Raw genomic sequence first — 27586 nt, forward strand, 5'->3', positions numbered from 1 at the left:
TTTGGCATTGGCCCCATGCGTCACCTTCCTTATGGCCAAAACTGTTTGAAGTAGGTCCATGTACAGTGACAGTATGGAAGAAGATACCCGCAAGGCTCCAGGTTACCTTTACTGCGAGGTTGCCCTCCAGAAACTTGTTGAGCTCACTTTAAGATACATGGTTCTAACCGTGCTTCTGTGTAGGAATGTGCAAAGTCTTGGTGTTTGGGGAGGTAGGGACCTTCCTGTCCATTGAAATCACACCACGTGGCAGCCGTCATAAGCTGTATTGTTCAAACATCACGATTTCAGAAGATCTCAAGCTTTGGGTTTAGAAACGTTTGGGTAAGAATCTCGACTTTGATACCTAATAGCTGAGGGATCATGGACAAAATATCCTCCCCAAGTCTTAGTATCTTCACCTCAAAATTAGAGATGATAATAATAGCAACAATATTGAGAAGCACTAAGACCTTTCAAAATTGTGTTCTGTTCATTTCCTGTAACGCCTGACAGAGGATTTCTCCTTCATTCCTAGTGGAGCCACAGGTAAAGTGTGTTGCTGGATTTATTACTCAAACTTGTTTTGCCTAGCCCTTTTCTGTAACTTAATATTTTAGACTTGTTTCTCTAATGAACATGTAGATTCTAACAGAGCAGTAAATAACCTAGCTTGGTGGTGAAGTATTTCTTGACAGATTGCAAGCAGGGTGAAAGGTGTTTCTTTTCCATAAGTTGTTATTATTATTAGGGCTGCACCTGGGGTATGTGGAGGTTCCCAGGCTAGGGGTCTAAACAGAGCAGCAGCTGTCTGCCTATGACACAGCCAGAGCAACACCAGATCTGACCTACACCACAGCTCACAGCAATGTGGGATCCTTAACCCACTGAGCAAGGCCAGGGGTCAGACCTGCAACCTCATGATTCCTAGTCCCATTTTTTTCCACTGCGCCACGACGGGAACTCCTCCATAAATTATTGAGTAACATTTTAAAAAATGTGAAGACAGTGAGAGTTCCTGCTGTGGCGCAGTGGGTTAAGAATCAGACTGCAGTTGCTCCCATTGCTGTGGAGGAGCCAGTTTGATCCTCCACCCAGCAGATTCTGCCTTGCCACAGCTGCCTCTCTGGATTCAGGCCCTGGCCCAGGAACATCCAGATGCCACAAGCAGCCAAAAAAAAGGAAAAAGAAAAGAAAACATTAGATAGACCTCCTTTTTTTTCTTTTTATTAACATGTAACTTACATACAGTAACATTCGTTCTTTTTGATGTAGGGTTTTGGGGGTTTTTTTGGCTGGGCCTGTGGCATGTGGAAGTTCTAGGGCCACAGAGCTGTAACCATAGCCACAGAAGTGAACACGCCTGGTCTTTAACCCGCTGAGCCACCAAGGAACTCCTAGGATTTTATGATTTTTGCAAATGCATAGAGTCCTTTAAGTATCACCTCAATCAACATATAGAACAGTTCCCTCACCACCAAAGTCCCTCCTACCCCTTAGTAGCTCATTCCCTCACCTTATACCCAGCCCTGGGCAACCCCTGATCTGTTTTATGTTCGTAAAGTTTTGCTTGTTCTAGAATATCATATAAATGGAGTTACACAGGATGTAGTCTTTTGAATCTAGCTTATTTCACATGGTATAGTGCAACTGAGATTCATCCATGTGTCAGTAGTTCCTTTTTATTACTGAGTAGTATTCTGTTGAATTGCTTTATCATAGTTTGATATCCATTCATCACCTGAAGGATGGACATTTATTTAGGTTGTTTCTAGTTTTTGGTGATTGTGAAAAGCCTCTAAAAACATTCCTATATAGGGTTTTGTGTGAACATAATTTTTCTTGGGGGAACATCTAGGAGTGAGATTACTGAGTTGTGTGGTAAGTGTATATGTAACTACCAAACTATTCTCCAAATTGTACCATTTTTCATTCCTAATAGCAATGCAGGATACCTCTAGTTTCACATTCTCACCAGCATTTGGTTTTGTCAGTTTTTTGTTTTTTATTTTTATTTTAGCTATTCTAATAGGTGGATAGTGTTATCTCATTTTGGTTTTCATTTTCATTTTCCCAATGACTGAGGATGTTGAGAATCTTTTCTTGTGCTTATTTGCCATCCATAGAGCTTTGACAAAGTAGCCATTCAATCTTTTGACCATTAAAAAAAATTTGTATCAATTTCATTTCATTGAAAATACAGTATCATTTAGGAAGACTAAATTAACACAGTCGGTATGTATTCTAAAATAATATAATTTATGAGTCAAAGGATATGTTTATTTTTATTATAATATCAAGTTGTTCTTCCAAAGTGCTTGTGCCAACTTAGGCTTTGATTAGCTTGATATTTTGAATCCATATACTCTTGGTTGTGAGAAAATTAGGCTTTTATTGATGATGTATTAGAATCACTGTGTGCTGCTGTCTAATCTCTGTGTGCCTCAGCTCTTAGATAATTGTGGCCTGTTGCACAGATGTGTTGTGTGTATAGTCTATAAGTACCATTACATGTTTCCTAAGACTTAGGGAAGATATTGTTAGTTTTAAAGCAGATTTTCAAAAAATAAGTCATCTAACTTTTCTGTTTCCTTGATATGAAAGGTGGTTCTTTTTTTTTTTTTTCTCCTGCTTTTCAGATCTGCACTTGCAGCATATGGAGGTTCCCAGGCTAGGGGTTCATTCGGAGCCATAGCTGCCAGCCTACCCCACAGCCACAACAACATCAGATTTGAGCTGTGTCTGCGACCTACACCAGCAGATCAGCTCATGGCAACTCCAGATCCTCAAACTACTGAGTGAGACCAGGGATCGAACCCACAACCTCATGGTTCCTAGTTGGATTCGTTTCCACTGTGATACGACAGGGACAGTGATTGAACTCGAGCCACAGTAGTGACCAGAGCCATAGCAGTGACAACCTGCTGAGCCACTAGGAAACTCCCTGAAAGGTGGTTCTTTAGAGGGCTCCCTGAGTTTTCTTTGAATTGCATAAATTGTTGAGCATTTAACACCACCAATGAAGAGTATTTAAGAACTCTTTAGAGGAAATTAATTTTTATTTTAATTCAGTTAATTACTGTGGTGTCAGTCTTCAAAGAACTACTGTATTTTCCAGTAGGCTGTTATTTAATAAGAAAAATCTGTTGTTATGCAATTCAAAATAAATCTCTTGAGTTTTTCTAGTCAGTTGAATTTAAGTTTAGAATTGTTGAAATTTTAACTTTTTTTTTTAAAAAGCACATTGACTTCTCAGAATAAAAATATTATGAGTATAGCATGTACTCAGCATTTTCAATAATAAAGTGTTGATCAACATTTTTATTGAAAGTTTGCTTGCTCTGTGGTAGATTACTTAGTAAAAGTTTCCTCAAATAAACTTTATCTAGAAAATTCCTTTGTTATTGCACCCTTTTTATTTGTAATTTCTCTTCTTTATCCATCTGATTCCACTTATCTCATGTTTAAACTCTTGTCCTTTCTAAGATAAATTCTTGTATTTGTATACTTGATTCTGACTAGAACCTCTTCGAACCTTGTTTTATTATTTTTATCTCCTCTTCTTGCACATCTGTTAAGCATCTGCACCCAGATAAAAACTAACAAGTTTATTATGAAGAACTGTTTTGAGTTGTTAATTTGCTAATAGATATCATGAATGTCCAGATTTGAGGAGTGGGGTGAATATTGTGCATAATTTGCAAAAACATCTGTTTATTGTATTTGGTTCTGGACACCACACTTTAGGAGAGATGCTTGAAAATGTAGAGTGTCCAGATGGGGTAGTTAAGATGATTAAATTTTCTAGAAATTATATCTATGATATCTAAGTCTTGAGGAAGTTTACTCTGTGAAGAGAAGATTTAGGAGGAGCTTCAAGTATTTGAAAAATTGTAGTATAGAAAAGGGTTAGGCTCATCTGAGTAGTCCTTTTACTCAGAATTTAGAGCAGAGGGTAGATGTTTACAAAGAAACCACTTTCAGGGTGGGCAGGATAAATTAGAAGTTTGAGATTAGCAGGTGCAAACTACTATATATAAAATAGATAACCAGCAAGGCCCTGCTGTAAAGCACGGGTAACTATATTCGATATCTTGTAATAACGTATAATAGAAAAGAATATGAAAAAGAATATATATATATATGTAAAACTGACTCACATTGCTGTATGTCAGAAACTATCACTACATTGGAAATCAACTACAAAAAAATAAAGAAACAACTTTTAGATTACTAGAACTATGCTAGAAAAAAGAAGAGTGTGGCTTATGTTTGATTGTAGCTGGGAGAAGTTAGGGAGATAAGTAGCTGGAAACATATGGTTAGCACCTTGAAGGATAGATATGATTTTACAAAGACTGGTACAAGAGTATTCCTAGTCGGACCTGGAAAGGGGTAGGAAATACCACAGACATTAGAGGATAGTCTCCTGTGGGTAGACTTCAGTGTAAAATAACAAGAGAAAGTTCTTCTAGTGAGCAAATGGACAGGGGTCAGATTATCAAAAGCCTTGCTTCATTCTATAGGTAGTAGGTAGCCATTGAAAGCTATTCAACAAAGAAAAGTTTCTGACATGATTATTAGAGAAATGACTCTGGAAGCCCTATGGAATTTTAGCTAGAGTGGGGGAGGGAGGGTTCTAAAGTACTATTAGGTGGGAGCATTGTTAGATTTACCATGATCCTAGAAAGAGATCTTATTGGACTGAAGTGATGGAAGTGGGGGAAAAAGTTTTGATTTAGCAAAATTTTTGGACTTGATAATGAATTAGACTGGTAGAAAGAGAAAGAAAACAGGAGAGGCCAAACATGATTTCATTGTTTTAATTCTGGAGTACTGGTGGATGGTGGTGTACTGATTCATGTAAATAGAGGCTAAAAGGAACTAGTGCAAATAGAGAAGCAGACTTTAGCGTTGGGTTGATGGAAGAGTACACAGAGCTTGTTGCTTGTAACAGAGCAACTGTATAGTCAAGCAATTATATACTTAGAAGTGCAGTTCCAAAGATGTAAGTGATTAAAATACAAATTTGGAAGCCATCTTAATATAGGTGGTCTGTACAACTGATAGTTGGATTCAAGCAGAGAAAGAATAATAATAACATGAGATTAAGAAACAGGTATTTGGGTACTCCGTCATTTCAGTGGCTTCTCATTGCCTGAGAATAAATGCTAACTACCTTGCTGGCACTCATGATCTTTGAGACCATCTTGAACATGGTATTTGTTTTTAATGTAATCTTTAGATCATTGGTTCTATAAGAAGTCTTTAAATTTATGCCATTAAGAGAACTCAAACCTGAAAGCTTACATGACTTTCTATCAGAGAATTGAACTGGATAAATAATTTTCAGCACCAAAAAAAATGTTAAAATTAATTGATTGTAGCTATTTAAGAGTTACATCCAGTCTGTTACTTTTCATAATACTGAGCTTCAGTTGATGTTTCCAAGATGGAGTTGGTTTGGGGGCAAGGCAGGGACAGCACTAGACAGTAGGTAACAGTGATGCCGTCTTTTAGAATCCAGGACACATATTTTATCAAACCTGGTAGATATATTTTTGGAACACATTTTTAAAAACTGTAGAACCTTCATTATGGCTTTAGGTGTAGTGAATTGTTTACACTAGGCTACTGGCAGTGATTTTAAAACTAATAATTATGAAATAAATCATTTCAAATTCAGCATTTTATTAGGAAATATTGCATTCTAAAGGATTTTTTTCATTTTGTTCTGTTTTTAAATGAAGCATTATTTCTACATTTATAAAAATTGTGAGCAAAGAAAAATCCTGCTAAGATTTTAGTGAAAGCACTTACTGCCAAATTATATTTTCTATATGTTCTATATTTATGAGTAAATTTAGACTCATGAATATTTAGATTATCAGTGTGCCAAACACATTGTTTATAATAACATTTCATAGATTTGACATTTCATGCTTTTTGATTAAAAAAAAATGGCCTTTAAAATATGGAGTTCCCAGACACTTTTGGGAAACCAAATCAGGGAAGGTATAAACCACACTTTAAGGGTGATAATTTAAAATTGAGGTTTGTCAATCTATAATTTAACTTGGTTTAAAATTGAAGTTTTTAAAAAAAATATTCCCGTGTGCTTCCTTTCAAAAAAAATTAGTTGGATTTTACCATTTTTCTAAGTGAAGAATCACTTCAGTTTTATCTGTTTATTTATCTTTCTTGGATTATGAAATATTTCAAACACTAAAAATAAGATGATAAAACAAACTTCCATGTACCTATTACTAACTTTAGACAGTTATCAACTCAGCTAAATTTTATTTTCTCTCTATTCCCTACTCATCTATCCTTATTTTGAAGCAAATACCAACTTACCTATAAACATTTCAGTATATATCTCTTGAACACAAAGATTCCTCTTTTTTTTCTTCTTCTTCTTTTGTCTTTTTAGGGCCGCACCTGTGGCATATGGAGGTTCCCAGGCTAGGGGTCCATTAGAGCTACAGCTGCCAGCCTATGCCGCAGCCACAGCCACAGCCACAGCCACACAGGATCCGAGCCCTGTCTGTAACTTACATTACAGCTCTTGCCAGCCCCGGATTCCTAGCACACCGAGTGAGGCCAGGGATTGAACCTGCATCCTCATGGATACTGGTTTAACCACTGAGCCACGACGGGAACTCTGAGACTCCTGTTTATAAACGTCCAATAATACTATCACATTTAAGAAACAGCAATTTTGGAGTTCCTGTCATGGAGCAGCAGAAACAAATCTGACTAGGAACCATGAGGACACAGGTTCAATCCCTGGCCTCACTCAGTGAGTTAAGGATCTGGCGTTGCTGTGAGCTGTGGTGTAGGTCACAAATGTGGCTCAGATTCCGCATTGCCATGGCTCTGGCATAGGCCGGCGGCTACAGCTCTGATTTGACCCCAAGCCTGGGAACCTCCATTTGCCTTGGGTGTGGCCCTAGCAAAGACAAAAAGAAGAAGAAGAAAAAAAAAAAAAAAAGAATCAGCAATTCCTTAATATCAGATATTCTGTCCTTCACATTTCACAGTTTGTCCTATATAATGCTCTTATTTATTGATTAGTTCATTTATTTATTTTTGCAGCTGATATAAATTGAGCTCCAAAGTCTTTACATTATTATCACTAATAGGTTTCCTCTTTATGTTAATTTTTTCTCTCTCTCATACACACACACACACCCCTGCTTTTCTGGGAGTGGGTGTTGACAAAAAGTTACTTAAAAAAAAGCATTTAACCCACTTATGTTTGTTGTAAGAAGTGTCGTATTTTGTCTTACTTGAGTCATCTTATTTTCTATGCTTTGTTGTTCATGTCTTCTTATTCCTGACTACCTTTTTAGATGTCTTTTGCAGCATAGCCCTCATTTTACTTCTCACTGACTGTGCTGAGACCTCAGTGAGTGCTACAGGCCTGTGGCTTCCTGTAGGACTCTGATAGAATTTCTCTGGGAGAGTGTACACACAGTGCTCAGGATGCCTTTGCTTTCAGCCCCATGGGAATCTTAAGAATGTCAGTATCAGGTCAGAGTTGTAGTTGCCTTTGAGAAATAGGCTAGGAGCTCATTGGGATGCTTAGTACCTGCTGTTGTTTGGTGCCTTAAAAAAAAAAAAATCTTACTTTGTGACATTTTACAAGCTGTTCATGTCACTAATAAGTAGGCCTCCCTGTTAGGAGCACTGGTGGCATTTCCAAATTCCTTTGACTTGACTCATTTCCCCCTTGCTCTCAGACCTGCTGCTCTAAGCTTGGAGTTTTCTCAGTACTTCTTTTTGGGAAAATCCATAGGAATTATTTCTAGGATGGCCTGTTATGTATGTGCTGATTTACAGATCAGTCAGCATTGTTGAGTTTGCCTTCCACCTCATCTCCTACCATTCATTCATTTTCTCTTGTGAACAAATATTTGTTCAGCACTGCTTTATGCAAAACAAAACTGTTTTATGTATTTCAGATCTATTGGTCACAGTTTCTCACCTTTTGATGATTTCCTTTATCAGTTTTCCAGTGTAGCTACATCCTCTGTTCTTTAATAAATTCAATAGGACTTGGGGAGATAAATGAGATAAACATGAATCTATGGCTGTTTTAAACTGAAGTTTACATATTTAATTTGTAACACAAATTAGGAACACATTTTTTCCTCTGTTTGTTTCCAACTTACCATAGCCTCTAGTCTTTTTTGTAATATTTCCATTAATGATAGCTATCATTCATCAAGTGTTAACCCTAATTATTTCATGTCATTACAACAACTTTATAACTAGGGATTATTATCCTTATCTTAAACATGAGCTGTTTGTCTCATTTTGAATACATAAATGAATTTCATGTTTGTTTGCCTGCGTACAGAGTAGGTGCTCAAAAGACAGCTTTTTAATGAATTGAGATACTTACAGAGCCAGAAGTATAAAAACAAAGTAAGATTTTAAAAAACCATAGTAAATGATGAGCTAGATGTACAAAATCTTAAAGCATGTGATTAAGATATATTTTTCTCTTTATTCTGATAAATGGACCAAATTATTCTTCAGGGACTGAAATAAGAGTATCTTGGAGTTCCTGCTATGGCACAAGGGCATCAGTGGCGTCTTGGGAGAACTGGGATGCAGGTTCCATCCCGAGACCTGCATAGTGTGTTAATTTAAGGATCTGGCATTTGTGTCTTGGGTCGCAACTGTGGCTCAGATCTGTTCCTTGGCCTGGGAACTACATATGCGCAGAGAAGCCAAAAAAAGTCGTCTTTTCTATAACTTTTTTAGTGTGTTTCTAGTTTGAACTTAACTTCGTTGCTAGCATCAAACTTCTGTTAAGATACCCAGTCGTGGGAGTTCCCGTTGTGGCTCAGTGGTAACAAACCCAACTAGTATCCATGAGGATTCGGATTCGATCACTGGCACCACTCAGTGGGTTAAGGATCTGGCTTTGCCATGAACTGTGGTGTAGGTCGAAGTCCCAGCTGGAATATGGTTTTGGTGTGGCTGTGGCATAGGCTGGCAGCTGCAGCTCTGATTCGACCCCTAACCTGGGAACTACCTTATGGTGTGGGTGTGGCACTAAAAAGGAAAAAAATGTACCCAGTTATATTTTTTTTGCTTCTAGGACAAATATATCGTCATCTGATAATTTAAAACCTGCAACAGAGCTGCATTGTTTTTGATGATGTCACCTCAACTTATTTGTATTTAGTATTTAAAAATCCTAAAAACTATAATTAATTGGTATTCAATTAAGATGTAGTTATTGAAAGTCAGACAAACCAAATGGTCAGAATTATTAAGTAGTAGGTAATTGGAAGATCATGATACAGTTCTTTTGAATGTGATATAATAGTTTGTGAAATAACAAAGACATTTCATGTTTTTCAGCAGGTGGCAGCATTGTCTTAAATATATAATCTTTCAGTTTATAAAATATTTTCCTTTGAGCTGATTTGAGGAAGGAATCTTTTCTCTAAAATAATTGGATTTACATTTTTTCTTCAAAATAAACCCTGCACAACTGCTTTATGAAATGCTAATCTTAAGACAAGGGTTTCAAAATGACACTATGGATTATTCCTAGTCAGTAATGTACAGTGATGTAAGTGACAATTGTTTTGAAAAATTGACCAAAGTTTTAAAGAAATCATACATATAAATTTTACAACAGTAAGTAATATTTTATCTTGAGTTGTCAGAGATAATATAATAATAACCAGACTCATTAAATTTCTGGAATATCCTAAAATGTTTTATGATTTTAATTAAAACCTGCCTTCTGTTTAGGGATACCTAAAAATAGTTGGACTTACTTTAAAATCCTTTTTTGAATTTAAATAATAAAAATTATTAATTTTTAATATAGGTTATCTCAGTGTGGTCTCAATGTTGGAATTTTCATTTTCTTATCTTCATTGCAAAATTTCATTTCTTTTTTTTTTTTTTTGTCTTTTGTCCCTTTATGGCCGAACTAGCGGCATATGGAGGTTCCCAGGGTAGGAGTCTAATCAGAGCTGTTGCTGCTGGCCTATGCCACAGCCACAGCAACACCAGATCCGATCCACGTCTTTAATCTACACCACAGCTCACGGTAACGCTGGATCCTTAAAACACTGAGTGAGGCCAGATATTGAACCCTCAACCTCATGGTTCCTAGTCAGATTCATTTCTGCTGCGCCACGATGAGAAATCCTGAAATTTCATTTTTTAATTGTGTTCTCCTCTGAGATTATTTCAGTTGCTTATTGAAATCCCTTAGTTTATGTGTGTATGCATGCATGAACTGAAACACTTAGCTGTATTTTGGTAAAGGGAAAATAGCAACATTCCCCCCCCCCCCCCCCGTAGTCCTTGATTGCATTCCTATCTCATATCTGTAGAACCACATCTCTATCATACTTCGTGCAAGAGAGAAACAGCAGGATGAAATTATTCACAGTAATATAGGCAATTCTTTATACTGGCTTTAAAAAGAATTTAAGGAACCTTAATCTTCAATTCTGCCTTTCCCTGCCAGTTTTGATCAGAACTGGAAATTAATAATAAATGAGTGACTAAGCTATGTTATATCTAAATGAGGCTGAAAATATTTCATGTTAAGAGAAAAAACTCTTCTCTTTTGAGGATTTTAAGACTGCTTTATATTAAGAGTAGTAATGTCAGTAACGGCAATAACTATAATTAGTATTATTAAGTCCTGTGAATTAGACACTATTCCTAGCACTTGTTGTGATTCATTGTATTCATGTAAGAATTACAACAAATGAAAAAAAATATATCTAGTGTTGATTTGTCAAGGTCATTTAGTGGTGAGCTCCATTTGTGTTCATCACAGACCCAAGTTTTTCAGTGTCAAGGTAAAGCACTTGAAACTGTTACTTTTCTGCTTAACCCTCACACTTTCCAAAGTACTACTCAGTTTAACAATTTGTTTCTCCTGCTATTTGGAGACTTTTTAAATTTTAGTTATTCTATAAGAATTACAAAATTGAGGAGTTCCCACTGGTGCATCAGGTTAAGGACCTGGTGTTGTCTCTGAGGCAGTGAGGTTTCCATCTCTAGCATGGATTTGGTCTCCAGCCTGGTGCAGTGGGTTAAGGATCCAGCATTGCCCCAGCTGTGGCATAGGTTGCAGCTGCAGCTCAGGTTGACCCCTGGCCCGGAACTTCCCTATGCTGCAGGTGTGGCTGAAAAAGAAAAAAAAAAAAAAATTGAAATAGGAGATCAAGATGGCAGAGTAGGAGAATAGAAAACTCACCTCCTTCCATGAACACATCAAAAATACATCTCTGTATGGAACAATTTTCATTGAAAACTATTTGGAGAGTGGCAGAAAAACTCCCATACAACCAAGACTGTAAGAAAGATCCACACAGCATCTGGTAGGAAGGGAAGAGAGGTGATCAGATTAGGACCTGTGTCCCTGGGAGGGGACTCAGAAGAGGAGAATCCTCTATGGGTGCGAGCAGTTTGAGCCATATTTTGAGTGCCCCAGCCTTGGAGTTTGACACTGGGAAGCTGAGTCCCCTTGTCTGGTTGGAGGGCCAGTGGGATAACAGCCTGCACTCTGCTTGTGAGGAGTGTGCATATGCTTGCTTACTCCTAAAACAGAACTTACTGACATTGCATGGGTCACAGGGCAGTTTCTCATGACTGCCTTGGCACTTGTTCCAGCCCTGCTTGTTCCATGATAAAACAGCTCCATATTGGGGTGAGGGCTGCAGCAGCTGAGGGGAGAGCTTGGCTATGAGGTGCAAAGGTGTTTCAGACTTGGAGTGGTGTCTGAGCAGGGCGGGGTCAGCCATTACTGATGCTTACACAAGGAGTCCATCAGAAGCTCTCTGGGTTGATGACTGCAGCTGGGGCCAATATATCCCATGCCCAGACCCACACTTATTACCCACACCAGTCCCTCTTGCTCTAACACTGCTTGCTTCTGGGGTGAGGGTGTTGGTACTGGAGAAGGGGGGGAGAACATACACTTAAAGGGAATGTAGTGAGCTCAAACCTAACCTTCAGAGCTTCTGCTCCAGCAGCTTGGGATTCATGTCCCCTACCCCCATAGGGTAGTATTGGACACTGATCACAGGAGAAGCCCTGACTCTCACCTGGCTCTCTTGCCCCTCTGTCTCCAGCATCACCTCCTATCAAGGTGATAGCTGCCAGCCTAACCTGGGGAGAGACATGATTTGTATTCACTTCAGACCTAGTTCTCCTGCCAAAGCCACTGGGCATATGCAACCTGGGTAGGGATGCTCCCATACAAGGACATCACTTCAAGACTACAATAAGTATCTTTTCCACCTAATTTCATAGAGACAGAGAAAGTTAAGGAGAATAAGAAGGCAGAAAAATTTGTTTGAATTGAGAGAGCATGAGAGAACCCCAAAAAAGTAGCTAATGAAACGGAAATGAATGATTTGCCAGTTAAAGAGTTCAAAACATTAGTATGAATTATGGAAAAGAATAAACACAGTGAGAATTGTAATAAGGAACTAGACAATATAAAAAAGACGCAGTTGGAACAGAAGAATACAGTAACTGAAATGAAAAATACACTAGACAGATTTGACAGCAGACTAGGTGATAACAAAAAAATGAGTAAGTGATCCTGAAGATAGAGTAATGGAAATTGCCCGATCAGAACAGCAAAAAGAAAGACAATTTTTTTAAAATGAGAACAACTTAAGGAACTCTGAAACAATATCAGGCATACCAACAGTTGCATTAAAGTCCCAGAAGGAGAAGAGTCAGAGAAGGGGGTGAGAAAATATATTTGCTGAAATTATGGCTGAAAATTTCTCACAGTCTGAAGAAGAAAAAAGATATCCAGGTATAGGAATCACAGAGGGTTCCAAACAAGATAAATCCAAACAGACCCACACCAAGACATCTCTTAATTAAAATGACAACAGTTAAAGAGATAATTCTAATAGCAACAAGAGAAAAACAAAGGATTATATGAAGGGAATCACCATAAGGCTCTCAGCTGATTTTTCGGCACAAATTTTTCAGGCCTGAAGAGAGTGAGGTGATATATTCAAAGTGGTGAAAGGGAAAAAAAATTGGAACCTAGGATACTCTGCCTATCAATATTATCATTTAGAATTGAAGGAAAGATAACTTCTCAGACAAGCAAAAATTAAGAGTTCATCAAAGGGTCTTCTCTAAGTGGAAAAGAAGTATGTATAGAAAAGGGAAAATCCCGCTAGTAAAGGAAAATATATAGTGGAGGCTGAGGATCAACAACATAAGTAAGCTAGTATAAAAATTAAAAAATTGTTAAATCAATTATAACTAGACTAATCAGTAAAGGGAAACATGAAGGTGTAAAATATGACATCAAAAATACAAAATGTAGGGAGGGGAGTAAAAATGTAGATCTTTTAGAATGTGTTTGAACTTAAATTAAAACAAATAGATATAGTTAGAGGTCAAGGTATATCAACCCCATGGTAACCACAAATCAAAAACCTGCAATAGATATGCAAAACTAGAGAGAAAGTAACACAAACATTCTGTTAAAGAAAATCATCAAGCCACAAGTAGAAGAAACCAAAAGAAGGAAAGAATAGAGAACTACAAAAACAACCAGAAAACAAGTAACAAAATGGCAATAAGTACATAGCTATCAATAATAACTTTAAATGTCAATGGACTGAAGTTCCCACTGTGGGGAAGGATCCAGCATTGTCTCTGAAGTGGTGCAAGTTCAATCCCTGGCCTGGCCCAGTGGGTTTAGGATCTGGCGTTGCCCCAGCTGTGGCATAGGCTGCTCAGATTTGATCCCTGGTGTGGGAACTTCCACATGAGTGTGGCCCAAAAAACCCAAAACAAACCTCAATGGACTAAATGCTCCATTCAAAAGACATAGGGTGGCTGATTGGATAAAAAGAAAAGAGCCGTCTATATGCTGCTTATAGGAGGCCAACTTCAGACATAACACACTGACAGAGGGGTTGGAAAAAGATACTGCATTGAAACAGGAGCAAAAAGTGAGCAATACTTGTAACAGACAAAATAGACATTAAAATGAAGTTTATAGCAAAAGACAAGGGCATTATATAAGGTAAAGGGAATAATACAAGGAGAGGATATAACACTCATTAACATATATGCTCTAAGCATAGGAACACCTAAATATATAAACAAATATTTACAAAGAGCAAGAAATTGACTGACATAGTGGTAGGTTCTTTTAGCACCCCATTTACATTAATGGGCGGATCATCCAGAGAGAAAATCAGTAAGAAAAATGATCTTAAATGACACATTAGACCAGTTGGACTTAATCAATATCAACAGGACATTCCATCCCCAAACAGCAGAATACATATTCTTTTCAAGTACATGAAATGTTCTCCAGATAAGTCACAAGCTAGATCGCAGAATAACCCTCAACACATTTAAGAGGATGGAAATTATATCAGGCCTTTTTTTCTGACACAATGACATGCACCTAGAAATCATTTGTAGGAAGAAAAATGGGAAAAGTATAAACACATGGGGAACTTGCTTTTTAAAAACTAATAATTCAATGAAGAAATCAAAGAGGAAATCAGAAAATATGTTGAAATAAAAATGGAAACAATTTTCCAAAATTTATAGGTTGTATCAAAAGTAGTTCTAAGAGAGCAGTTTATAGTGATATAGGCCTTTCTCAAGAAACAATTAAAATCTAGAGTTCCCGTGGTGGCGCAGTGGTTAACGAATCCGACTAGGAACCAGGAGGTTGCGGGTTCGATTGCTGCCCTTACTCAGTGGGTTAACGATCCGGCATTGCCGTGAGCTGTGGTGTAGGTTGCAGACATGGCTCAGATTCCCATTGCTGTGGCTCTGGCGTAGGCTGGCAGCTACAGCTCCGATTCGACCCCTAGACTGGGAACCTCCATATGCCGTGGGAGCGGCCCAAGAAACGGCAAAAAGACAAAAAAAAAAAAAAAAAAAAAAAAAAAAAAAAAAAAAAAAAAAACAATTAAAATCTAAAACTACTGAAACTATTATTTAAAGTAATTACAAAAAGAATTAATAAAACCTAAAGTGAACAGAAGGAAGGAAAAAATAGGAAATACATAAAATAGAGACCAAAAAACCCATAGAAAAAAATCAGTTAAACCAAGACCTGTTTGGTTTTTTTGTTTGTTTTTTATCTTTTTGCTGTTTCTTTGGGCCGCTCCCGCGGCATATGGAGGTTCCCAGGCTAGGGGTCGAATCGGAGCTATAGCCACTGGCCTACGCCAGAGCCACAGCAACGCGGGATCCGAGCCGCGTCTGCAACCGGCACCACAGCTCACGGCAATGTGGGATCGTTAACCCACTGAGCAAGGGCAGGGACCGAACCCGCAACCTCATGGTTCCTAGTCGGATTCGTTAACCACTGCGCCACGATGGGAACTCCAAGACCTGTTTTTTTTTAAAGGTTAACAAAATTGATAAATCTTTAGCCAGGCTTATCAAGGAAAGGAAAAAAGGGAGAGGACCCAAATAAAAAATGAAACAAATTACAATCAGTATCACAGAAACACTAAAAAATTGTTATCTGAATTTTTCAGTGAACACTGAATATTACCAGCATTCTTTGTGGAATACCAGTTATATAACAACAGATGGGGCAACCTGGAAGAAATGGACAAATTCCTGAAACGTGCGACCTTCCAGTACTGAATCAGGAAGAAGCAGACAGTCTAAACAAACCAATCAGTAATAGTGAAATTGAAGTTGTAGTTAAAAGAAAAAAAAAAAAAAAAAAAAACTCCCAGCAAACAAAAGTCTGGAATCCAATGGTTTCATGGGGGAATTCTACCAAATATAGAAAGAGCTAATACCTCTCCTTCTCAAACTGTTCCAAGAAATTGAAGAGCCCTCCCAGATTCATTCAAGGCTATCATTAACCTGATACTCAAACCACGCAAAGACACTGCAAAAAAAAGAAAGTTATAGGAAAACTTCTGATGAATATAGACACAAAAATTCTCAACAAAATATTAGCAAACTGGATTCAACAATATATAAAAAATGTCATACATCATGATCAAGAGGGATTTATCCCAGGGATACAAGGATGATTCATTATTTGCAAATCAATCTGTGGTCTACCGCATTAACAAAAGGAAGGATAAAATCACATGATCATCTCAATGGATGCAGGCAAAGCATTTGACAAAATTCAACATCCATTCATGATAAAAACTGTCATCAAAGTGCGTGTAGAGGGGACATGTCTCAACATAATAAAGGCCTATTTATAACAAACCCATAGCTTATATCATATTCAACAGTGAGAAGCTAAAAGTCTTTCCTTTAAGGAATGAAACAAGGATACCTACTCTCACCACCTCCGTTTATCATAATTTTGGAAGTGCTAGTAGCCACAGCAATCAGAGAAGAAGAAAAATAAAAAGCATCCTAATTGAAAGTGAAGAAAAGTTGTCACTATTTGCAGATGGCAGGATAATACACATAGAAAACCCTAAAGTCTCCACTAAAAAACTATTAGAACCAGTAAATTAATTCAGTGAAGTTGCAGGATACAACGTTAATATACAGAAATCCATTGCTTTTCTGTATACTAGTAATAAACTATCAAAAAGAGAAAGCAAGAAAATAGCCCATTTAAAATCACATCAAAAAGAGTAAAATACCTAGGAATAAATGTAACAAAGGAGGTGAAAGACCCACACTCTAAAAACTGTGCAACATTGATGAAGGAAATTGAAGATACAAAGAAATGGAAAGATACCCTGTGTGCTTGGATTGGAGGAATTAATATTGTTAAAATATTCAGACTACCCAAAGCAATCTACAGAGTCAGCACAATCTATATCAAAATGCCCATGACATTTTTCACAGAGCTGGAACAAATAATTTTAAAATTTATGTGGAACCATAAGAAACCCCAAATTGCCAGAGTAGTCTTGAGAAGACAGAACAAAGCTGGAGTTATCACAACCCCAGACTTAAGATTAGACTATAAAACTGCAGTTATCTATTTCTTTTCTTGCAGTGCTTTTGCTGCTTTTCTTTCTTAAGCAACTGAAGAATAAAGAGAAAAGTAGTCCCTCTGAGAATATAAAAGCCCTTGAGATGGTTTTACTTTAAACCTTAAAAGATTTCTTGTTATTTTCCCTCTATAATTTGATTTCCTTTTTCTAGTACGTTATTTCTGAGATCTCCCTTTCTGCTTTTGAAATGAACCTACATATAGTGACTGTTCCTAGCAATGCTTTTCTTCTTTTTAAAAGTAATCAGATACATTGTTTTATGCCTTTGTGCCATCTCAAAAGACAGATGGTATAATAGGAGAAGAAAAGGGCGGTCCATAAGATTAGAACCTTCTGCCACTTTCATTCATCTCTTTGATATTGAATATCATCGGGTATTTACTAGAAATGTGTGTTTAAATTAATAGCTCATTGCTTAAGAATGTCATTTTCATGACTTAAGTTTCTAATCTAATATTTCTATTAAGATCTGGTTTCTAATTGGGAATGCCCGTCGTGGCTCAGTGGTTAACGAACCCGACTAGCATCCGTGAGGACACAGGTTCGATCCCTGGCCTCACTCACTCAGTGGGTTAAGGATCCAGAGTTGCTGTGAGCTGTGGTGTAGGTCTCAGACATGGCTCAGATCCCGAGTTGCTGTTGCTGTGGTGTAGGCCGGTGGCTACAGTCCAAGTGGACTCCGAGCTTGGGAACCTCCATATGCCATGGGTGTGGCTCTAAAAAGCCAAAAAAAAAAAAAAAAAAAAAAAAAAGATGTAGTTTCCAATCAGATATTTCAAGTAATTTAGTTAATGATCAAAATCATAAATACAACATAAATATAATAAAATATAGTCATTTTTAGAAATGAAAATGCTTTTCCTCAAACATTGGAGATTAGTATATATTGTCATTGAAACTAAAAAGTAAAATTATGAGCCATTGAGATGTTGTTAAAGGTAGCAGTGAGATATTTAAATTTTATGTATATTTTAATATTTTTTAAAATGACCAGCTTTTATCAAAGCTAGAGCACGTGCAAAATACTTCAAATCAATGGTAACATTTATGTCGATGAAGGAAGTGTACTTTTATTAAGCAGACTTTCTCATGTAATTATATTTAATTAATGACCTGAATTATGGAATAACAATATAAATAATTTTTGGAACACATCGTTAGAAGACATTCACCTCACAAGTATTTTTGGTATTTTCTGAAGTAATCTTACCCCCAAGGCTTCTTTTGACCACTGAACCAAGTGCTAACTCGTACAATAGCACAACTCATCTCTAAATCCACTATTAATAGAGGCACTGTATATTTTTCTTTTTTGTTGTTGTTATTATTATTTTTTAATAGTTAAGTATATTTTCCTTCATGACTTTAACATAGGTATTTTCCTCTTCTGAATCTTAAATTCACTTGCTTGACCTTTGAATTTTCCACATGAGAGCTTTGACTTTGCATTTGTAGTTTTCCAAAGAGCAACCTAATAATAATCTGGCATAATTTACTTTAAAAAGTACTTCTAATTTAAGTAACATCTGGATTTTTTTCCTTTTCTATCTCTGTTTAATACTAAAAGCTACTCTGATAGAAAATTAGAGTTAAAATATTTATCTCTGATTTTATTATATCATTAAATACATGACCAACCTGAAGAACAGTGATGAAGAAATCTTTCAAGTTGTTTAAATTTTTTTTCATTGTTATAATTGCATTAGCAAAAATTACAAATTTGGCCAGGCAGTGCAGACATAGGTTACATTTAGCCTGAGCAGGCAATGAATATATTGCTGATTTAAGTTTGTTTTTTGGTTTTTTTTAGTAAAGTATAGTTGATTTACAATGTTGTACTAATTTCTCCTGTAAGTTGTTTAAATTTTTAACCTTGTTTGTCTTTGTGTATGTACATGTGTGTAACTTTAAGACACTGTTATTCCCTCTCAAATATGAACTGTAAATGGAGAGCCTTTTGAATGGGTGCTTTCATTCATTTACAGAGGAGGCAACTGTGTTCTTTTTAATTTAATTTAATTTAATTTTTTTTACAGAATAAAATGCATATATTTAAACACAATTACGTTCACACAGATTATTATATCATGGATCTTAAGAAACAGATTAAGTGACTCCCTCTGGAGAAGTGGAATATGCTGAGACAAATAGGAAATTTATTCTATACTTTATCCCATTTTGCATGGCTTTCATCTTTACTATTTAGTAGTATCTATTACATTTCAATTTTTCTTTAAAAATTAGCATTATATTAAAATTGTGTATATTATGCAACTAAAATTTATAAAGAAGAAAGCCTTATATACCATTAAATATTTTATATAGCATAATAAAAAGAATAACTTAACTGGTAAGAATAACAAAAATAATACACCCTCTGAAAATAAGTAAAATAAAATGCATAAATTGGTTAAAAAACAGTGTAACTATATAAATATGTCCTCACAATTTGTTACATCTTATTGATTCTTCAATATAGGCATTACACCATTCTAGGTGATATGATAAAGAAGACATTATAGACCTTACATTGTACCATGGAGAGAAATAGTTATTAATAATACAATTGTAGAACTGTATTATTTAATGGTACAGCTGCATTATTTAATTATAATTATCATAAATTCTTTTATGGAGAGGAAATCAGAATCAGATGTAAGAAGACTTCAGCATTCCAAGAATGATGTCAAATGACCCCCTTCATGGTGGATTAGGCACTTATTTACTGAGATATATTTCTTCTCCAGAGATTCCTTGTTTGTGTATCAATTGTAGATTTTTGGTTTGCAGTTATTCTGAATTTTGATATGAGTCTATATGTATATGAGATTGTTTTAAGTTGTTGTTCTTTTAATTGCAAGTTCATCTCCAGTGTCCTGCATTTGTACCCACCTCTTCTTGTGATTTCTGATTTTGGTGGCATAATTGTGCATGGATGATTTCGTATCTTTACTGTATATATGCCTTTACTGGTGAGCCTTGTCATTTGTGAATCTTTGTTTCCTGTTGCTGTCTTTTCTTTTCTGCTTAGAGAAGTCCCTTTAGTATTTGTTGTAAGGCTGGTTTCATGTTGCTGAATTCTCTTAGCTTTTGCTTATCTGTGAAGCTTTTGATTTCTCCTTCAAATCTGAATGAGAGCCTTGCTGGGTAGAGTCATCTTGGTTGGAGGTTTTTTCCTTTCATCACATGAAGTATATCATGGACTCCCTTCTGGCCTGCAGAGTTTCTGCTGAAACATCTGCCCGTAACCTTATTGAGGTTCCCTTTTATGTTACTTCTTTTCCCTAGGTGCTTTCAAGGTTTTCTCTTTGTCTTTAATTTTGGTTAGTTTGATTACTATGTGTCTCAGTGTATTCCTCCTTGGGTTTATTTTATATGGTACTCATTGTGCTTCCTGGATTTGAGTGAGTGGTTCCTTTCCTATGTTAGGGAAGTTTTCAGCCATTATCTCTTGGACTATTTCTTCTGTCCCCTTCTCTCTCTCTTCTCCTTCTGGCACCCCCATAATACAGATGTTGGTGCATTTAATATTGTCCCAGAGACTCTCTTCATTTGTTTTCAATCCTTTTTTCTCTTTTCTGTTTCACATCCGTAATTTCCACTAATCTGTCCTCCACCTTGTTTATTTGTTCTTCTGCCTCCTGTATTCTGCTGTTAGCTGCTTCTAGTGAATTTTGTATTTCAGTTATTGTAGTTTGCATCTCTTCTTGTTTAAGTTTTATACCTTGTATCTCTTTGTTCATTGTTTCTTGTAAGGAGGCAATGGTGTTCTGAGGGAGATTATTACTGTCTCTAAGCTTCTAAGAACCCAGGCTTTATTTTCTCATTATAATTTAACAAAAATGATCTTTAAAGTGGTTGTGTAATATGCTACTTTTTATTAGTATGCACCACACAATAAGTACTTTACTCTTCTTTTATACCAGTTGCATGTTCTTTAGTGCCATTATTATTTTACACACACACATATGCACCCATGCATGCACACATGTACCACATGCATTTACAGCTTTTTGCTGTTTTATTTTTGAAAATAGTCTTCTATTTATCAGAACTACATCAAGTTTTATACTTAGTCACAAAACTATGAAAACAGGAAGGTGTGGAAGCATTAACATATAACAACAATAGTAGCCTAATACTATATTTTAACTGTGGCATATGTTCGTCAATACAAAGGTTTAGTGATTGAAGTGTAGTTTCCAATCAGTCTATTTTGAAACTCTTTAAAAGAGTCTGTCTGAAAGTTCCCATTGTGGCTCAATGGTAACGAGCCTGTCTAGTGTCCATGAAGAATCAGGTTCCATCCCTGGCTTTGCTCGGTGGGTTAAGGATCTGGCATTGCTGTGAGCTGTGGTGTAGGTGGCTGACAAGGTTCAGATTTGGTGTTGCTATGACTGTCGTGGAGGCTGGCAGCTGCAGCTCTGATTCCACCCCTACCCTGGGAATTTCCATATGTTGTGGATGCAGCCCTAAGAAGACAAAAAAAAAAAAAAGTTTGTCTGACCCTGTTGAGCAATATTTATATGACTGTGTATGACTTCACTAAGATGTTTTCATTTAGGCGGGTTGTCCAAATGGGGAAAATAACTGAAACATTGGAAACAACTGTAAAACCAGTTGGTTAAGCTATAAGAAAGGAAAATGGGTCAAAACCAGTATAAGATTTTAGTCAGCTATATAATAGTTTATCTAGTTCAAATTAGATATGCTGAAAAGGCTGCTAACACTGGAGTTAAATTTTGTGATGTATTTGGCACAGTGGGTTAAAGGGTCTAACTTACTTTTTTTGGGCTATGCTCATGGCGTGTGGAAGTTCCTAGGTCAGGGATCAGACCTGTACTACAGCAGTGATCTGATTGCCGCAGTGACAATGCTGGATCCTTAACCCTCTTGGATAACTTACTTTTTTCTTTTTTTTTTTTTTTTTAAGGCTGCGCCTGTGGCATATGGAAGTTCCTGGGCTAGAAGCTGAATTGGGGCTGAGCTGTTGGCCTATTCCACAGCCATGGTAACACCAGATCTGAGGCTCATCTTCGACCTATCCTGCAGCTTGCAGCAATACTAGATCCTTAACCCACTTAGTGAGGCTAGGGATCAAACTTGCATCCTCTCAGACACTATGTCTGGTTCTTAACTCACTGACCCACAGTGGGAACTCCTTGGATAACTTACTTTTGATTCATAAGCTGGAAAATAAATCTTTTTTTTCTTTTTAGGGCTGTACCCATGGCATATGGAGGTTCTCAGGCTAGGATCAAATGAGAGCTACAGCTGCTGACCTGCGTCACAGCCACAGCAACACAGAATCTGAGCCTTGTCTGCAACCTATACCACAGCTCATTCCAATGCCCAGATCCTTAATCCACTGATCGAGGCCAGGGATCAAACCCAACCTCATGGTTACTAGTCAAATTCATTTCCACAGTGCCACAGTGGGAACTCCTGGAAAATAAGTCTTGATAACTGTTGCTATGATATTAGAATTTAAAAGAATTAGGGAAAGTTATTCACAACCATTAAAATTTTATTTTTCCTTTTTTGTATGATTTTAATGACCACCGTCTTACAGTAGTTAGCAAATGAAATTTTTTTAAGATTTCCTTTTCCATTCTTAACTTTATTATGCTTGGATTCGCTCCTCCTCTTTTTTTTTTTTTTTTTTTTTTAAGGGCCACACCTACAGTATATGGAAGTTCCCAGAGCTAGGGGTTGAATCAGAGCTGCAGCTGCCAGCCTATACCACAGCAATGGCAGTGGTAATGCAGGATCCTAGCCACATCTGCAACAGATTGTGGCAACACAGGATTCTTAACCTACTGAACGAGGCCAGGGATTGAATCCCCATCCTCATCGATACTAGTTGGGTCCTTAACGCACTGAGCCACAACCGGAACTCCCAGTCCTTTTTTTCTTTTTCTTTTTTGTCTGCCCCATAGCATATGGAGTTCCTGGGCCAAGGATCACATCCAAGCCACAGTTGTGACCTGTTCCATATCTACGTCAGTGCTGGATCCTTTAATGCACTGAGCCGGACCAGGGATCATACCTGTGTCCTGGCACTGCAGAGACATCGCCGATGCCATTGCACCACAGTGGGAACTCCCTCATATTTTTTAATTATATGCTTGTGCAAGAACAAACATTTTTAAATGTTTAAAATAGCAGCCTGTGTATGTCTAGTATTAGCATCTTGGAGAAGGCTTATTTTCTGGCCACTTGCCAAGTATCCTTCTAAATTATTGGCAAGCAGATATTTAATATGACTCTCAGCCAATAAGTGGCACCAACCTGTATCTTTTGATGGAGGAGGGTTGAAGCATAGAAAATAGTCAGAATTTTAAACTCTAGGAGTCTTGAAAATGAGGGTCAGTAGAGTTAAATTTGTAGCTAATGCTTAAATTATGGGGAGACTAACATATTTAGGAACATTTGGGACAACTATAAACTCGAATGAATGAATAAATAAACCAATAAATCTAAGGCTTTAATTTTAATAAGGGTAGTTGTAATCGTTAACATTTAACTGTGTCCTTTAAGAAACTGATATTGAAGGAACAAAATATTTAATGATCACCTTATTTTCGTACTAGAATATATTATTTTGAAGGATTGTTCTTATATGATACTTTTCTGAAAACTGCTAAATAAGATATGTGAAAACTTCAAATACATTGCTTTAGCAATAAAAAATTATTGCTACTTTGGAAATATAGAAGTGTTATGACCTTTAAAAAATTTGTTTTTGTTTAATAACTATAATGGACTTGTAAAATTTTCTTTGCTCTCAATGTGCTGAAAACATATTTTACTCTATGACTAGGCATGAATGTTGGAATCAGATTTAACAAAGGCTTTGGTTATTAATGAATAAGCTACAAACGTGTCATAGAGATTTGAGTCATGTGCTCCCTTCAAAGTGAAAGATACTGTGACTCTAATCTCTATAATCACCCTTTCTCTCCACAAAAATTCCATTTTTCTCTCCTTCTGATAGTATCTTACATAGCAGGTGATACCATTCTCTGGCTACCATGATGTAACTCTGTAAAATTCCTTCCTTAATTTATTGTTAAGCTGAGATTTTTCAGCATAGGAGACCCATTGTATTTGGAGATCTACGATTTAAAATTTCAAGTATTGGGAGTTCCTGTTGTGGCTCAGCAGGTTAAGGACCCTGACATTGTCTCTTTGAGGATAGAGATTTGATCCCTGGCCTTGCTCAGTGGATTAAGGATCCAGTGTTATGGCAAGCTGTGGTGTAAGTGAGGCTTGAATCCAGTGTCGCTGTGGTTATGGCGAAAGCTTCAGCTGCAGGTTCAATTTGACTCTTAGCCTGGGAACTTCCATAGGCTAATGTAGCTCTAAAAATAAAAAAAAAAAATTTTTTTTCCTTTCTATTTTTTTCTCCCTTAAAGCAGCACCCGTGGCATATGGGGGTTCCCAGGCTAGGAGTTGAATTGGAGCTGTAGCTGCAGGCGTATGCCACAGCAATACCAGATCAGAGCTGCATCTACAACCAACGCCCCAGCTCATGGCAATGCTGGATCCTTAACCCACTGAGCAAGGCCAGGGATCGAACCTTCGTCCTCATGGATGCTAGTCAGATTTGTTTCTGCTGAGCCATGACAGGAACTCCAAAAAAAAATTTTTTTTTTGAGTATTTGAATGCATTGTATCGCTCCTGTTTTCAGTATAATATGCAGTATGAAACCTCTTACCATGGTAGAGGAAGTGAGATTGGAGGCTTTGAGGCTACATGTATTTAAAACCCCAGCAGAACAATTAAACTTGAGTGAAAATAATGGCATGTTACCAGAAGAATGAGGAGCAGAGGATCTTGAAAATATTTTCTACATGGCAGTCTCCCTACTAGATAGTAATGTAGTTGATCAGATAATTTTTTTTGCTTGTTTTTGCTCTTTAGGGCTGCACCTACAGCATATGGAAGTTCCCAGGCTAGAGGTCGAATCGGAGTTACAGCTGCCAGCCTATGCCACAGCCACAGCAACTTGAGATCCAAGCCATGTCTGTGACCTACACCACAGCTCGTGGCAACGCCAAATCCTTAACCCACTGAGCAAGGCCAGGGAACAAACCCACAACTTCATGGTTCCTAGTCGGATTTGTTTCTGCTATGCTACAATGGGAACTCCTTTGTGTCTAGATAATCTTTTAAAATACAAGAACCCCTTTGGAGGAGTACAGTTATCATTAATTCTTATTTTAGTCTGTATTGCCTTTATCATCAAGGATAGCAATATCCTTTAATCCAGTTTTTTGGAAGTTCTTTTAGAAGGTTAAGTTGAGAGGATATCTTCATCTCTCTTATGTGTGAGGCTTATCTTTTTGAGGTAGAGTTTTTTAGATATAGAAGGAATGAGGAACCATAAAACGGAGAGGACACTTGGAAGTAGAATGGTCAATATAGACTTCGTGGTTGAAGAGTCCTGGTAGTGTCTCCCTGAAAATCACATTTCTTTTTGTCAAATAATGATCTTCTGTATGTACTTGCAGAATCTTAGGCCCCACCTCAGACCTACTAAATCAGAATATTAATTTTTATAAGATCCACAGGTGATTCACATGCATATTAAAGTTTGAGAAACACTGCTCCAAGTGGCTGATGTACCTGATCTGATAAGCAAGCTTGGTGAGTTTAGAAAGTAACCCTTTCACCATTCATGCCCCACTTTTTTCCTCCACCCCTTTGATTTGATATTCCCTGTTCAGGTTATTCTAGACTCTTGGTTTTTAGCCTTGATATTTCCCTGTTGAGATGTGGATAGAAGAATGTGCTAAGGAATTTACCACCTATAAGAGGTTGGTGAAATAAGTCAAATTTCCCTCTCAGATGACCTTCCTCACCTACCTTATGATTTATCAGATGGTAAAAGATTTTCTTATGTACAGACTTTCAGAAGATATTCCTAATAAATCAGAGAGCTTCTCACGAAAGGAAGTGGGATTATTAGATCCTGGCACAGTCTGGGGTAGAGCTTTTGCATAGTAGTATTCTCCTCATACCTAATACAAGGCCTGACAGCTTCCAGCTAGATGACTAATTCTGATGCTGCTCTTAAAGTGTTCTACTTCTCTGGCTGATATGAGCAAAGAAGCAGACTTCTGGTATCTTGTGAGTAAAGTTCAAGCACCATCTAATTCTAATGGCATCTTTGGCACCAAAGAGGCTACCTCCCTCCTTAAAAGTAAAATTGATGGTTATTTTCATAATCATACCACAGTTTTAAAATTTATGACCCTCTTTCTACCTTTTAATGTCACTGTACTGTGAGCTGTAAATAAATCCATCAGCAGCATTCATTGTTGACAATAGCGGATTTGGTAGATGAAGGTTTTGTTTCTCAGCTACTAGAATATTAGTGAGAATAAAAAGAAAGGAAAAAGTAATTTCTTATACTTTTTGTTTTCTTATACTTTCCCCCTGCATTTTGTAAAATAATTTCTAAGACTCTTCTTTAAAACTAAGGAAATCTTAAAAAGTAAGTTCAAAAAGATATTTTTGGAACTAACATAAAAGAGTGTTTTACCCCTTTACTTCCTTCCTTTGCCCATTTCCATGTTCTGTTTCCTGCATTAATAAATCAAGAGAACATGCATGCCATTTGTAGCAAACCCCAAGTGTTCTCACAAGTTGCAGTGAAATATTTACAGTATTTGTGGTTGTGAGTTTGCTAGTAATCATTGTAGATGCCTATAGTTATGTGGTGAACTGGTCACTTTGCCCAAGTTTCTTAGCTCTTATTAAAAAGTGATACAGATCTCCTGAGAGTAGAAGCTTGTGCCTTATTTTTGACACCTTTCCTTTTTTACCATCCTTTCTGCTCCCAGTGATGATGAGCTACACAAAGAGGAAGGTTGGTAGTGCTATCTCAATGCCACACACATTTATAGATGAGGAGTGCCTGAAACTGATTTGCAAAAATCTAAGGAATCTCCATTTTTCTTCATGTCAGCTCCTGGAAGAGGATGCTAAAAATCAATGCCAGCCCTCAGGGTATCATCCCTACTGAAGATATAACCCAGGTCACAGATGTGCGTACTATTGAGAAACATGTCACCAGTCTGGTGGGAAACTTTAGATCAAACTGAAGATCTTGGAGTATTGTTTCTTATCCAAACTCTTTTGTATTTAAGCTTTGAGCACATAGAGAAATAAATAGTGTAAATGAGTAACTGCAGACCAATAGACTAGAACTGGGAATCAGAAATAAACCCATTATCCATGGCCAGTTATTTGCCACAAGGATGCTAAGACCACTCAGTGGGGGAAAGAATAGTCTCTTCAACAAATAGTGCTGAGACAATTAGATATCCACATACCAAAGAATGAAGTTGGGCTTCCACTTCACACCACATACAAAAATTAACTCAAAATGAATCAACCTGCTACATGAAGGCACTAATACTATTAACTTCCCAGAAGAAGACCCAGGTAAATATTCATGACCATGGATTTGGCAGTGGATTCTTCTGTATGACCCTGAAAACACAGTGAACAACAAAAAGTTGGACTTCCAAATTAAAAATTTTTATTCATCAAAAGACATTATTAACAAAGTGAAATTTAGATGACAGAAGGGGAGGAAATA

The 27586-nt window shown here is 37.0% G+C and overlaps 1 protein-coding gene and 2 long non-coding RNA genes across 4 annotated transcripts in view; all 3 read left to right on the forward strand.

The window, feature by feature from the left end:
• NDUFAF2 (NADH:ubiquinone oxidoreductase complex assembly factor 2) overlaps positions 1–27586 on the forward strand; it is a 186440-nt gene that overhangs the window by 696 nt on the left and 158158 nt on the right. The window lies entirely within an intron of this gene.
• Positions 12760–16561, forward strand: LOC146395571 (uncharacterized). The gene is made up of 2 exons (XR_014831395.1): positions 12760–14041; positions 15431–16561. It is a non-coding gene; the product is annotated as an uncharacterized LOC146395571 (long non-coding RNA).
• Positions 22621–27360, forward strand: LOC146395572 (uncharacterized). Its single transcript, XR_014831393.1, has 2 exons — positions 22621–24110; positions 24606–27360. It is a non-coding gene; the product is annotated as an uncharacterized LOC146395572 (long non-coding RNA).

This window comes from Sus scrofa, chromosome 16 (genome assembly GCF_054392235.1).
Source record: "Sus scrofa isolate SSC_HxYL_T2T_F1_AM1 chromosome 16, Sscrofa_HxYL_maternal_Yorkshire_Landrace_v2.0, whole genome shotgun sequence".
Lineage (NCBI taxonomy): Eukaryota > Metazoa > Chordata > Mammalia > Artiodactyla > Suidae > Sus > Sus scrofa.